General features: G+C 39.1%; 1 protein-coding gene across 2 annotated transcripts in view; it reads right to left on the reverse strand.

Moving 5' to 3' along the window:
• The window catches only part of ELOVL2 (ELOVL fatty acid elongase 2), a 64672-nt gene that overhangs the window by 34590 nt on the left and 14374 nt on the right, over positions 1–15708 (reverse strand). The window contains exon 1 of one of the 2 annotated variants that reach the window (XM_045584263.1): positions 2542–2565. The exons of the other annotated variant lie outside the window; for it this stretch is intronic. The gene's annotated coding sequence lies outside the window, so the exon portion shown is untranslated. Of the gene's footprint in view, positions 1–2541; positions 2566–15708 lie in introns of those variants that run through there. 2 annotated transcript variants of the gene reach the window in all.

A 15708-nucleotide genomic window follows, 5' to 3' on the forward strand; every position in this document is an offset into this window, starting at 1 on the left:
GGGAGAGAATCATTAATCAGTTGCCTCCTGCACCCCACACTGGGGACCAAGCCTGGGTTGTGGGAATCTAACGGTGACCTCCTGGTTCATAGGTTAACGCTCAACTACTGAGCCATGCTGGCTGGACCAATACTCATCTTTGACAGGTTTAGAGTGTTTCCAGGATTAAGTATATATGAATATATACATGGCAAATAAAGAGCACTGGGGAGTAGGAAGAGATGACAGAGATACTGAAAGAGCTTTGTTAAAGTATAACTGTACTTTAAAGCAGAGGGATGTTGAGACAGCAGTCATTGCAAAATTGTAGAGCAATGACTCAGCAGAAACCAACTAGTAGAACTCTTTTTTTTTTTTTTTAATATGTTTTATTGATTTTTTACAGAGAGGAAGAGAGAGGGATAGAGAGCTAGAAACGTCAATGAGAGAGAAACATTGACCAGCTGCCTCTTGCACACCCCCTACTGGGGATGTGCCCGTAACCAATGTACATACCCTTGACCGGAATCGAACCTGGGACCTTTCAGTCCGCAGACCGACGCTCTACCACTGAGCCAAACTGGCTTCGGCCAACTAGTAGAACTCTTAAAATACCTTTTAAAAAAGATTTTAAAGAGATAAATACCAATGTTTAAAATTACTAATTTCAATCATGTATTTTTTCCCCCCCAATCATGTATTTTAAGTAGTTTCCTAATAGGCCAGAGGGAGTGCACACATTGTCACCTGCTATAACTATACAGAGTGAGATGGCTTCAGAATTTCTGCACAGTGCTGGGGTAGTCTACTTCATGCTAGAGCCTAAGCAACATCTTGGGCGGCAGCCCACCTAAGGAGATGCACTGGTGGAGTTGTCAGATACTGAAAAGGATGTCTCAGTAACGAAGCTTTGGACATAAGAGGAATAACGTTTAGAGGGTAAAAAGCTTATTGCTTGGCATTCTTCATGGCTAGTGACACCTGTGGGGAGTGATGAAAAAGAATGGGATGTACTTAAAATTGACCTAGATATCGGGGTTGCAAGACAGGCTTTGTGTAATCTCAGCAGAAAAGAGAAAGGTGGTACCCAGCACAGTGCGGGATACCTGATAAGAGCAACTGTGACCCTCTGCCAAGCAGCGGTGCTCAGCAGGCTATCAGCACTCACACATGAAGTGGTGGATGTTTGGGGAATATGGCAACATCAGCCTCACCCAGCGAAAGGGTACTACCCGCACACATGTATGAAATAACCGACCAGAGCTATTCATGAACAACTCATAAGGAGTCCTGAAATGACTGTCTGGTTCTGAGTATATGTTATGGGTAGATGATAGTGCAGGGAATTAGTGAGGAGGTAGGGAAAGACCAGTGAAACACAAAACGTACATACACAAAGTACAGTGATCTGTTCCCGGTTAACAAAGATATGAGACAAGTATATCTGACTTGTTAAGTCTCAAAAACAGGTTTTAAACACTTTAAAATATATTCACATAGCTTAAATTATTTGTAAATTACTCCACTGGTTACACAGAAATTTATTAAGTTTAAAGAAACTGAAATTTAACTAAACAAATACATATTCTTAATAATGAGTATTATCGATAGTTCCTTTTTAATCATTTTGCAAGTTATGGCCTTCTCTCCAAAAGTATGGAAATGAAATCCAAATATATTTCTTTTATAACATTCTGGTCTCATTAAGAGATATTAAATAACTTGCCTTAATTCCACATGAATAAAAATGAAATCAGCTGTACAGAAAAACAAAATGTGTCAATTTCAAAATTAGAAAATAAAGTCATTTAGTGACTCAATACTAAATATTTGAGGAACAAAAAGGCTAACAAGGCTGCTAAGGGTGCAATTCAAGATATTTGTAATGATCATTACAACTTCTACTTCCACAGGAAGTAGGGAGTGAATACAAAGCTCCTTGGAGATTCAATCCAAAGCCAGATAGCTCTATTCAGGACACTGGAACTGCACCAGTTTTTGAATTTGGGGACATGGTGGAGAATAAAGCTCTTTCACAATTAACAACAGCGATGAAAGGAGATTCTGTTTGTATGTGCTTTGGTTATCAAGTACTGACCAGAGGGGAAGCAGGTTGGCTATTCTGCATGTACAAGTGGTATCCTTTTCAATGGAAAAACAAAGGAAAGCTTTTAATGATTTCTTGGAAAAAACGTGTGCCAGGCTTTATTTCTAACCTTTTAAGTAATAATCATACCTATCTAGTCTATTCCTATATATTCTAGTTTATCTATTCTAAAATATCTATAGTATTTTAGTATATTCATAGTAAAGTAAAAAATATTATTTTACTGCTAATACAAAGCAAGAGACAATCTGTGAGTCATATGGATAGGCTATTTTACATTTTCCTTCTTTCAAGTTGGAAACCAACATAGGGATTTACTGAGCAGTCCAGATTATTTCCCTGGTGAATGAAATTATAACATACTTTTTTGTTTGACAGTGCATTATAATAAAGTGAGAGTTGATCTATACTTCACTGCTTTAAGTCTTTTTTTAAGAGGTAAAAGAAAATCATACCTTTCCCTTAGCATTTTAATCCAGATAAGGTCAAATCATATTGAACATCCTTAAGCAGGCTCTATGAGGAAATCATCAAATGGCAAAATGCAGCCTGAGCTGTGGATAAAGTAGCCTTTTTTGATGGTCACTTGAATTTTATGATGGTTAGAGTTTTGATATTTGAATATCATGTTATTTTAAATATATTCTGGGATATCATCTTAACTCATGTTAATTAACTCATCAACACTCAATCATCAGCCCAAGTGGTCTCCCAAGATTGGACTGATAAAAAAAGATAAATTTATGGGAGAGGAGGAGAGAAAAGAAGAGCTGACAAGTATTATCTATTTTACAGATAGTAAGAGGAAGAAGATAAAAACGATTTTATTACCATTATATACCACTTGTGACTAAGCCCATTGCCTTTGCCAAAAATATTAGGTCTAGTAATAATTAATGTCGTTTTCTAATACATTTTTAAATCGAATTTATTTAAACAATACAACAAAATTTAATCAACAATATAGTTGCCGTTGTTTTCTACTACTTGTGCCCAACGCTCAGGAAGCATTTTAATCCCTCTGTTGTAAAATTCTTGTGATTTTGATGCAAAAAATTCGGTCAATGCATTTTTGAGGCATTCTTCATTATTAAATTTTTTTCCAAGAAGAAAGTTTTGCAAAGAATGAAACAAATGGTAATCGGAAGGGGCAATATCAGGAGAATATGCAGGTTGAAGGAGAACTTCCCATTCCAACTGGCGCAGTTTTTCAGCAGTGATTCTTGCAGTATGCGGTCGTGCGTTATCGTGGTGAAGAATTACGCCCTTCCGATTAATCAGCGCGGGTTCTTTTTCTCTTAAAGCTTGGGCTAACCTTTCCAATTGGGCACTATACACTGTACTTGTAATGGTTTGGTTAGATGGTAAAAGTTCATAATGAAGAATTCCTTTAAAATTCCATCAAACACACAACATCACTTTTTTCGCATGCAAGTCAGGTTTTGGCGTGGGCTGCAGAGCCTCATTTTTGTCCAACCATTGAGGCCGCCTTTTCAAATTAACATACAGCACCCATTCTTCATCTCCGATAACAATCTGCTCTAAAAACGGCAAACTGTTTTGATGAGAGAGGAGCGAACTGCAAATTGTGACTCTTTGATTACGGTTGTTGTCGGTCAACTCATGAGGAACCCATTTTCCAAACTTTTGGACTTTGCCAAGTGCACGCAATTGACTGGAAATTGTTTTTTGTGAACAATTTAAAGTTGTCGCAAGCTCTTGTTGGGTAATTTGAGGATTTTGCACCAAAAGAGCTTGAAGAGCTTCTTGATCAAAATTGGACACACGGCCTCGACCACTCTTGTCATTTAACAAAAAATTTCCCTCGCGAAATTTCTCAGACCAACGCTGGCATTTTCTGGCGCTAACTGCATCTTGACCAAGAGCACTACAGATGTTTTTTGCAGCCTCACTTGCTTTTCTTCCTAATTGGAACTCGTAAAGCATGCAGTGCCGAATATGCTCTTCATCCGCCATCTTCTTAGCCCTAGTTTTGCAACAAAAACCAAACCAAACACAAACTTTTTCAAGCAAAACTTGATAATTGCACTTCACATGTTCTGTAGATACCACGTGTTTGAAGGTTATGTCAATACAAATCAACGCCAAGCAAGATTTTAAACGAATGTTTAAAAACGACATTAATTATTACTAGACCCAATATTGCATCCAAAGACAATTATGTAAATGTAAGTCTCTGACCCTCATTTAAAAAAAATTATCATTGCATGCCACAATCTGCTCTGAGTTCATCTTGAGCTACTGTTTTGAATTCTGCTAAATGAGCACTTTTTGAAGTATTACTATCCTTTTTTCTTATTGATAAATCATTTATACTCAATGGAGAATAGAAAGCATTTTGTTGTATTTTCTCAATTTTCTTTCAAATGCTAAATGAGAGGTTTCAAGCCCTTCACCCTTCTTCCCTTCCAACTAGACAGCTGTTTCATTCTTTGCCTATATAAAACTTTTGAAGCTACTACTGGAAATAAATATAAAACAATAATAAAGTAAGTGATAACTAAATTAACATATTTTTAGCTTAATACATGGTGACAATATCTGAAGTACATAGAACTGATGCAAAATTTGGAAATGAACTGGGCAGATAGAACTGAAATCAGTGAAACTGAAATCTGCAGCCTTTTACATTAATACAGTAATTTCTGTTTAGTAAGTAAGGTTACTTCAGTGATTTCATTTGTTTAATAAATTTTTAGTTCAACTGCATGCAAGCAAGTTATTATTTTGAATGCTTATCTTCAGTCTAATTCTTAACAGAGTATAAGAAACATTTTAAAGTAAATAAATGTCTATTTAAAACAATATAAATGAAAATTAAAATGGACTTAGAGCACAACCATTTTATCATATAAATAATTTAAGAGAATATTAGCAAATTTTCTTTTAAAAGCAAGTACAGGAGGCAGCCAACCAATGTCGCTCACATTGATGTTTCTCTCTCCACTCCACCTCCTCTCTTTCTAAAAAAGTCAATGGAAAAAAATATCCTTGGGTGAGGATTATCAATCTATCCTTCTGTTAGGAACTTGACTTCTGGAAAATAAAGAACCATACAAAAAGTGTACTAATTTTTCTTTTCATGATCTCATAATAGTAAAATATTTTCTTGGTGGAAGTCTTCACCTAGTTTTAGCCTTTCAGCACTCAAAGATTATTTTTTTCTTTTAAATGTAGATTTTAGAATTGTATCATTATAGAGAATGTTAACCACTACAACTAATGCATCTATAAACCATTTATAGTGTTTTCTCTCCTAACCTCTAAAAGAGAAAGGATAAATTCAGTAACACTAATGGGCAGTGACTCTGGGCAGGAGAGGTAGTGGGTGAGAAATGCTACTGAGCTTTCTTTAAAATACAGATGTTCTCAGGAAGATACAGTGGAAAGAGAAATCGCAATAGTTATGAGAGCATGGCTTCCACTTTGTTAGTGATCTCACTTGATTAGTGGACTTTACTGTTTCTCAAATAATGGCGAAATTAGTCTCAGAGAAATAAAGACTTAAACTTTATGGGTCTGATTATGTGAAAATACATGTGTGTTGAACTTAAAATATATTACAAAAGTTAAAGAAGATGTTAGACTATGAGTTTTTTGTTTGTTTTTCAAAGGAGAAAGTCTCATTTGTGTAACTTCAAAATAGCTCTAGGGATGAAAATGTAAATGAGCAGCAGTGGGGAGAGTAGGGAGATCTGGGGGAGATAAGAGATCAACTGAAGGACTTATATAATAATACATGCATATAAGTACAACCAATGGACACAAAACTCTGTGGAGGGAGGGTATGTATGGGAGGGGGGGCAATGTTAAAATATATACACAGATAATAATTTAATTAAAAAAATAAAATGAGATTGTTTATAATCACACACACAAAAAAAGAAATTAAGTATCAAAAATAGAATTGTATAATTTAGAAAAGACCTGGAATAAAATAATGCATTTGGTTAAAAAAAAAAAAAAAAAAAAAAAAAAAAAAGAAAAGAAAAGAAAAGAAAAAAAAAGAAAATGACTCCTGAGGCTGGTAGCAAGCTGGGCAAAAAGGTCAGATAATGCTGAGCAGGGCTCCTAAGATCCAACTGGGCAGCATGTGGCAGGAAATCCTTTGTGATCCTTCTTGGCTGTAACAGGAGGGACAAGGCAACTCATACATTAATCTTGAACTTGGGAAAGAAGTGTTATATTACAGATCTCTGGGACAACCACCAAGAAACTGATTCTTAAAAAGACAGCCTCCTTTGTTTCACTAGACAAACTAGGAATTGTGGGGAAACGGAAGCTCTTTATTAGTGTTTCTTTATGTCCATTGTCTCATTAGTATACAACACTTAAGTCCACTAAATGACTTATTAAGCAGCAGCTGGTAAAAATCAGAGGAGAAAACCTTACAATGATAAATTATATATTTTTTCATTCACTACTTTCCCTAACTCTTCCCTTTGGAATGAGGATCAGTTTGATTTTCACCTTTTGTTCATTCCAGCTTGCTTCAGCCTCAAAAATACTCTAATCCAAGAGTCACTTAAACATATTCACAGAGAAAGCTACATAACTCGATGACGACGACGGTTATTTTAGCTTTTAGAATAAAACATATTCATGTCACACCCATATGGGTAGCTTGTGTGCTCTTAGCAGGAAGATTGAAAATAAACTCATTATTATATGGGGGGCAGAAGTAGCTTTACATCTATGAGTATGCAAAACAGAATTTATTCTTATATTATTATTTATTAACTAGAGACCTGATGCACAAAATTCATGCAAAAATAGGCCTTCCATCCCCTGGCTGCTGGAACTAGTTTCCCTCCAGCATCTGGGACCCGGGCTTCCCATGAAGCCCCAGCTTTGTCAGGAAGGTCATCCAGAAGGATGTCCAGTCTAATTAGCATATTATACTTTTATTATTATGGATTATTGTATTCTTTTCCATACAAACTGTAAACCTACTTTTGCCCTACTCTGTATATTAATTTAAAACCTTATTTAACCAAAATGGACTTTCCCAATTCCCTGGAATCTCTTAAAGGGAATGCCAGTACCTTTAGCCACTGTAAAGATTATGCTTCACTACCAAGTCACTAATCGTCAAGGCTGAAAGCACCAGAATATAAATTAAGAAATTCAGGTGTGTCTTTACTCTGAAACAAGTTTTGTGACTTAGAACTTCATTTATGGGGGACGGGGGTAGGGGCAAGTTCTCCTCTTATGATGACTGAATTAACTACTGTTGACTTGTCATTTACCCAGAAACAAAGATTTTATAAGACAAGTATTCATGGAACATTAATATGCTCAGGATGTTCAACTATGTTTTAGAATCAGTAAAACATACTTTTGTGCTGTTATTTATGTGATTCCAGCATGATCACTGGATTAATATGAAATGTTGTCTATGGCCATACGAAAGCCTCTATATGTATCCAGCTTATGAAAAATTGAAGCAGTGACAGGATTTACTGACAGTTTACACACTGAAGTCTAGTGGACAAAAAAAGGGATCAGATATTACACCTGACAAGCTGGTTGGGAGGGGGAGGGTGCGTCACGGGGTGCACATGGCAGCTTTACAAACCTGAGTCCAAAATAACCACACAAGGTGGTTTAAATGTAAAAATTCTTCACTAAGTGATGGTCACGGTGGGTAGTCATGTCCTAGGCCTATAGTTTCCTTGACAAAGTTCAATCTTTAACTTTGGAATTATTTATTGTCTTTGTGCATCTAAGATAACATACCTTAGCAATGTCAGAGTAATCTTTTCCAGATCTCTTGAAGGCACATTGCAGGCACCAGAGCATGAGACAACATTGTTGTTGCTCATATACCATCTTATTATATATGCTATAAATGTTAATTATTAACAATCCTGTACACACCAATGTAAAAGAATAATTGATGGGGAATTCAAGAAGTTAATTTTTTTAACCTTTATTTACAGTTAACTAGGTGTCTAGTGCATGAGATTCGCGCACTGGAGGGCGGGGGGTCCCTTAGACCAGCCTGTGCCCTCTTGCAGTCCTAGGTCCCTTGGGGTATGTCCGCCTGCCAGCAGTTAGACCTAATTCTCGCAGTTCGAGGCTCTCGCAGTTCGGGACCCCTCGCTCCTTACTGCCCACCTGCAGCAGAGGTGGGAGAGGCTGTGTGCTCTGCTGTGCTCGCCAGCCATGAGCCGGACTCATTGCTTTTTAGAGTACACCGACCACCAGGGGGCAGCTCCTGTGTTGAGCGTCTGCCCCCTGGTGGCCAGTGTGCTTAATAGCAACCAGTCATTCCACTGTTTGGTTGATTTGCCTTTTTTATATAGAATAGACTGTAATTAATGCATGTAGAAAGTTATGATTCCAGGAACCTTTATGTCTGTCCTAGGAAGACTGGAAATGACCAAAATGGTATCTGAGCCCTTGGCTGGGTGGTTCAGTTGGTTGAACATTGTCCCATGCACCAAAAGGTTACTGGTTTTTTTCCTGATGGGGCACATGCACCTGGTGATCCCCAGTAGGGGGCATGTAGGGGGCAGCTGATGCTTTTCTCCCTCTCTCCTTCCCTCCCTCTCCCTCTCCCTTCCTCTAAAATCAATAAAAAAATTTTTAAAAAAAATTGTATCTGAACCATTGTGCTCCAGGGAGAGAATGTCCACTATCCAGGATGCAGATAAAGGAATGCTAGGAAAATTGCTGGACTGCAGCTTTTATCTGATTATCATATTTCCCTGAATTCCAAATCCTTTACCTACACTTTTCCTCTCCTTATAAAAAAAGGTCAGTTTGAGATAAGATGTAAGACTTTCCTTGGAGCACATAATCCACCATCTTCTTAGATCTCCACCATCTGAATGAAGTGCTCATAAAGATTTAATCCTACTACTTACAGGTTCTGGTTGTGACAGGTACCATGAATGCCAACTTTTCTGGTTTCATATTCTGGCAACTCTGGTGGGATAGTTTCAGAATTCTCCAGGAAGCTTGGATATTTGGCAGAGTCCCATTGGTTGCCTGGGCTGAGGAGCCCTGGAGTGTGGATTTGGAGGCTCCCTAGCAACTGCTAAGTGATTTCATTTGGAGACTCATTCCATCCCATCACTTTTACTTTAAAAAATATATGTTTTTATTGATTTCAGAGAGGAAGGGAAAGGGAGAGAAAGATAGAAACATTGATCAATGCAAAACACCAATCGACTGCTTCCCAAAAGAGGAGGATTAAAGCTGGCAACCAGGGCGGGGAATCAAATGGGTGACATCTTGGTACATGGGATGTTGCTCAATCATCTGAGCCACACTGGCTGGGCTGCCTTCACTTTCAATTGAATTGATGTGCTTTCTGGTTCAGGATTACCATCCCGAGTTATGACTTAGGTCAGTCAGCAGGAATTAAGGTACCTTCTGGTTTGGTTTGTGTGATCTACAGAGCTCCAACTAGTAGAATGGGGGGAAGAGCCTCAGTTCCAGGAAATAACCCTTTGGGGCAAGTTTTGGCTTATAAAATTACTAGTGGCCTGGTGCACAAAATTTGTGCAGGTGGGGGAGGGTAGGAGGGATGTCCCTCAGCCCAGCCTGCACCCTCTCCAATCTGGGACCCCTCAGGGGAAGTCCAACTGCCAGTTTAGGCCCAATCCCACCCAGCAGTCGGACATTCTTCTCATAATCCAGGACCACTGGCTTCCTAGCCACTCACCAGCCTACCTGCCCAATTGTCCCTAACCACTCTGCCTGCCAGCCTGCTTGCCCCCAACTGCCCCTCCCCTGCCAGCCTACTCTCCACCAAATGCCCTCCACTGCCAGCCTGAAGAAAGTGTGCTACTCAAGACTTGGAAGACAGGACCCCAGAGAGTCACTAGAAGAAAATGGACTGGCTCTTGGGATGTACTCCCACCACCCAACCTTGGTGAAGCTGGCAGGAATAAAACCAGGATTCATCACACCAGTGTAAAACAAGTACTGGAAGAACAACGAACCACCATTCTGAAAACAAGTATTTTTATTTTTTTCATTACTCTTTGTTTAACCTCATGTTATGGAAAACCAACTCCTTTCAAACGAGATGAAAATATTTGGGTATATTTAGCAAAAAAAAAAATAAAAAAAAAATGTTCTAAACATCTCTGACTTTTGTCTTGCAGGGGGAACCTATGTTGAATGAAGTTTCACTTCATGTCTTGGAGGTATCTTGTACTCCCTGGAAAGCCTTGGAAATTATTCTTCGTTTCAGCCTATCAGTAAGACCACAACCTACTCTGATGTTTATAACTGGGGACCTATGGTGACTCTAAAGGACAGGGAAATGTCTTCCTTAGGAGTCACTAAGATAGGCCCAGCTGGAGAGTGTACCACTTTTGTCAGCTGCACTAAAATCTGTTTTACGCTTTCAGCAGGCGTGGAGATGAATTGCAGCACCAACACGAATGTATCTTATGCCTTTGATCACATCAAATTGCCTGCAGGATCATTTCTAACATATGGAAGGACTGTTTATTCCTATGCTCCAGCACACAGTTCCGGGAACCATGTTCTCTAGGAAGACTGACGGTGTCTATGCCTCAGAAGCCCCACTCCACCGGGGTGTGACGGAACTCTCCCTGGCACCTGATTGTAACAGTGATTTGCACCTTTTTAGCACCACTGGATACAGGGTGTTCCCCAAAAAATGTATACACACTTTGAATGATTATAAAGTTGGTGTTTATTAACATGCAGTTCATTTTCAAATTTAAAATAATCTGTAGAAATGAATAATTTTTTGGGGGGGGTCAATGCTTATTTTCAAAACTGCTGACCATTATGGTTCAGGCACTGCTGATAACTCAAAGTAATGGAATTGCAAACATCAAGAATCATTTTGTTCAGTTATTTGTGAGCCTTCAATTCATCAACTATTGCCAGTTTTGTACCATAAACTTTATCTTTTATGTAGCAGCATTTAAAAAAAAAAATCTAGTGATACATTTTCTTTGTTCAAAACATAGTTTGGCTTCACCCGTTATTTTAAATCAGTTAAACCTGAAAAGAAGTGAAAATTAAGTGAATTATCAGTTGTTAAAGTGTGTATATACTTTTTGGTACACCTTATACGATATATCCCTGACTATCTCTGTAATGCCAGTCTTAGAAATAAGTAGATTAATATGTGCTATGATAAAAGCCTTGAATGCAACCTCTCAAGCCATTAGTGCCATCAGCCAAAAACTAGGACAAGTTAAAGAAGCAGTATTAGAATATGGCACAACTATAGACTACCTCCTTTTAAGACATAGTGATGAATGTGAAGAATTTAAAGGTTTCTACCGTTTCAACTTGACTGATAATTCACAGCTCACAGAGCATTAAGTAAAACAAGTTAATGACGTACTGTCCAAGATAAAACAAAGAGAGGGATTCTTTGGTATTGACTTGTCTAACTAACCACCTGGCCACCTACTATTATTGGTTTTAGTGAGGCATTTTTGTTTTCATCGTTTTTCAGTACCATAGCTTGTTGTTGCATACAATGTGCCCCCTTCTATGAATCTGCAATTAAGTGTATTCCTTGAGCCCCTACAAGACTTTCTAATGCTAAGATACGTGCCCAACAGCAAAATGAATGCTTCCATATGAAATTAATGTCATAGAAATAAAATAAAGACTTACAGAATATTGGGGAAGTATGGGGAACTCAAGAAGTTAAAAATGTTAGCTTTAGTTATAATTAATAAGCTTGGTTATTAATGCGTATAGAAAGTTAATATTCCAGGGACCTTTGGGCCCCAGGAGGATTGTGAGAAATCAAGATGGTATCTGAGCCACTGTGCTCTGGGGAGAGAATGTTTGATGCCCAGGAGGCAGATAAAGAATCACCAGTCAGATGAAGGGATGCTAGAAAAATCCCTGGACTGTAGCTTTTATCAGATTAACCTTTTCCCCTGAATTCCAAAATCTTTACCTACATTCTTCTTCTCCTCAGAAAAAGGTCAAGTTGAGATGAGATGTAAGACTGTCTTTAGGGTACATAACCCGCAGTCTTCTCTGATCTCTGCCATCTGATTAAAGTGCCCATAAAGACTCAATCACTGTCTCTATCGGTTCTGGTAGTGACAGGTAGCACGATCACTGACTTTTCCAGTTTCAGTATATGTCTCAACTTTACTTCTTATACAATACAATCTCAGAGATTTCCCCACTTTGCCTTCTCCTGCCTTCCTAATCCACCTCAATGGATTCCATGTAACCCCCTTTACATCTTCTCCTTTGATTCTAAAATAAGTTGCAAAACAGCTTGCCATTCTCTGGAGCACTTTCTCAAGTCTGTTGAGATTTTGCTTCCTGGCAATTGTCAGTTTGGCTCAAATAAATTCTTCTAAGATTTTTTCTTAGGCTGGATATTCTTTTGTTGACAGTCAAATTTCACAAGAACTTTAAAAAAAATTATTGATTTTTAGAGAGAGGAAGAGAAAGGGAGAGAGAAACATTGATGTGAGAGTGAAACATCAATTGACTGCCTCACGCACTCCCCACAGCATGATTAAATAGGCAACCCTGGGCATGTGCCCTGACTGGGAATCGTAACGGTGCATAGGACAATGCCCAACCAACGGAGCCACATCAGCCAGGGTTCACATGAACTCTAACATAGCTATATGAAATGTTAATATTATTATATCTAAGTAACTAGATATAATACTCTTGAGTATCCTTTTGTACACAGAGATTTAATATATTTAGGTAAAACAAGATGTGAAAATATCTGAAGGGTTCTGATATGATTACATTTCCATTTCTTAAAACTTACCTTTCTGTATTTTATGAAAAATGTCTTTTAAAATGTATTACAGTAAAAATTAACATACTTATTTGTAAGAATTTCTTTCCTATCACATAGCAATATAAAAGCATAAGAATTTGCCGAAGCCAGTTTGGCTCAGTGGTAGAGCATCAGTCTGCGGACTGAAAGGTCCCAGGTTTGATTCCAGGCAAGGGCATGTACATTGGTTGCGGGAACATCCCCGGTAGGGGGTTTGCAAGAGGCAGCTGGGTCGATGTTTCTCTCTCATCGACGTTTCTAGCTCTCTATCTCTCTCCCTTCCTCTTTGTAAAAAATCAATAAAATATATTAACAACAACAAAAAAAAGCATAAGAATTAGCTCTGTATGAATCAGATTTTGTCATGAATAGGAACAGAAAGGAAAAACAGAGAGTGATTTTTAAAACTCAGATGAACCAGCAGTACCTTATTGGTTCTCATAATATCAGAGAATCATAGATATCTAATTCAACTTTTCATCCACACATGGTAATAATTGCTTTCTACCATAATTCTGATAGAAACTCATCCACCTTACTGGAAAAACTTCAGAGAAAGACTTCTGCTACTATGCAAAATAGCACATTCTAATTTTAAACTATTTCTTGTTTTTAGAAAACCCTTCATATTCTAAGCCAAAAATATTCCTCTATAAACTATTTCCTACCAATCCCAGCCCTTTCCTCTGAAGACATACACACTAATAGTATTTTTCTTCCACAGGAGAGCCCTCCAGATATTTGACGCCAGGCATCATTTGACACAAGTCTCCACCTGTCGTAAGCCAAATAGCTTCAACAAATTCAACTTTTCCCATTCTTCTTTCACTCCCTCCCTTTTCCTCCCTTTGCCTGACCTTTCCTGATTCCCTTTCTTCCTCTCTCCACAAGCTCTAAGTATATTAGACACATACTCATATATATGAAATGAGCTCCAGACCCTCACCTTCTTGGGAATTCTTTTCTAGATTTATTCCAGTTTGTCAACATCTTTTTCTACAAGAGCTCTCAGGAGTGAACGTTTTTTAGAATGTGAAGGAACATTCTCTCTCTTACTCTGAAAGCCCTATTTCTATTGATATAACCAATCCCTGTTGCCTGTGCCTAGTCAAAAGCTTTCCCCTAATATCACTTCTCCAAATGGAACTAATTTGGACTGTTGGTAGTAAAATCTGCAGACACATGGATTTCTAGTTCATGGGACTTTTCGTCCATCAACCAAATGACTAGAGTTTCTTCATCCTACTTAATAAAAGAGCACTATGCAAATGAACCATCATGCTGCTGCACCACCAGCCACGCCTACCAGCCAATCAGAGTGAGTATGCAAATCAACCCAACCAAGATGGCTACAGACACAGAGAGCAGGAGGGAGGCTTGGGTTTCCCAGGCAATGGCCTGCCCCTGCCGACCTATGCTTCCACTCAAGGCTACAAAGTTTCACTTACAGAAGGTAAACAAATCCAAACAGAAATGGCTCTGGCCATGGAGCAAGCAGGAAGCTTAGCTCTGCTTCAGACTACAAAGTTTCAATTTTAGAAGGTAAATAAATTCCAGATACCAGGGCCTCTGCTTGGGTTGCCAGGGGGTGTGGCTGGCCTGCAAACCACCACAGGTCCCTTGCTAAGGCCACCCCACGCCCCAAGGGAACCCCCACCCTGATCCAGGATACCCTTCTGGGCAAACCAGCTGGCCCCCACTCATTCACCAGGCCTCTATCCTATCTAATAAAAGAGTAATATGTAGATTGACCATCACTCCAACACACATTATGGCTGCCTCCATTTGGTCAAAGATCCTGCCCCCATGTGGACACAAAATGGCCACCACAAGATGGCCAGCAGGGGAGGACATTTGGGAGGCACCAGGCCTGTAAGGGAGGGCAGTTTAGAGGGATCAGGCCTGCAAGGAAGGGCAGTTGGAGGCGATCAGCCCTGCAGGGGAGGGCAGTTAGGGGTGACCAGGCTGGCAGAGGAAGGAAGTTGGGGACAAACAGACTGGCAAGGGAGCAGTTAGACATCAATCATGGGAGTGGTTAGGGGGGTGATCAGGCTGGCAGGCAAAAGCAGTTAAAGGCAATCAGAAAGGCAGGCAGGGAAGCAGTTGGGAGCCAGCAGTCCTGGATCGTGAGAGGGATGTCCGACTGCCCATTTAGACCCAATCCCTCGAGGGGCCCCAGATTGGAGAGGGTACAGTCTGGGCTGAGGGATAATACCTCCCTCACCCCATGCACGAATTTCATGCACTGGGCCTCTAGTAACAATACAAGTTGCTTTGGTTACAAGCCATCTTTTCCTCTTTGGGGGTTTGGTTTTGCATTAAATTTGGAAGTAGCATTTTAACTTCATAATAGATTAAAATAGCTCCTGTCCTAGAGGAAAGCTGCATTGTCCTGCCACTCAGATAGTGATTATTTTTAGCCAATCCTGTGTCTTGTGTGTGTGTGTGGGGGGGGGGGGGGTGTGGGGGTGATCACTTAAGGCTATTGTTAAATAAGTAGCATGGCATTCCATGTGGTTTGTTGCAAATAATGGAAGTTTCACAGGGTCCTGGTCTTTGCTCTGACACTAAGTAGCTGCAAATAATGAAGTTTCACAAAGGTTCTAGTCTTGGCTCTGACACTAAATAGCTGCATAATCTTGAGCAAAACATCGCCATTATCTATAAAAGGAGAAAAATAATCCTGACTTCATGATATTGCGAAGATTAAGTGATTCATCTAAGACAGGCCTGTATGCTAAGTAGAAATAGACATCCATTCAGTGTCCTGCATTTTTAAATTCCAATTCAGTGGCATAACATCATAACTTTATATCTCCCACTGCCA

Source organism: Pipistrellus kuhlii, unplaced genomic scaffold (assembly GCF_014108245.1).
Source record: "Pipistrellus kuhlii isolate mPipKuh1 unplaced genomic scaffold, mPipKuh1.p scaffold_m20_p_2, whole genome shotgun sequence".
Taxonomy (NCBI): Eukaryota; Metazoa; Chordata; class Mammalia; order Chiroptera; family Vespertilionidae; genus Pipistrellus; species Pipistrellus kuhlii.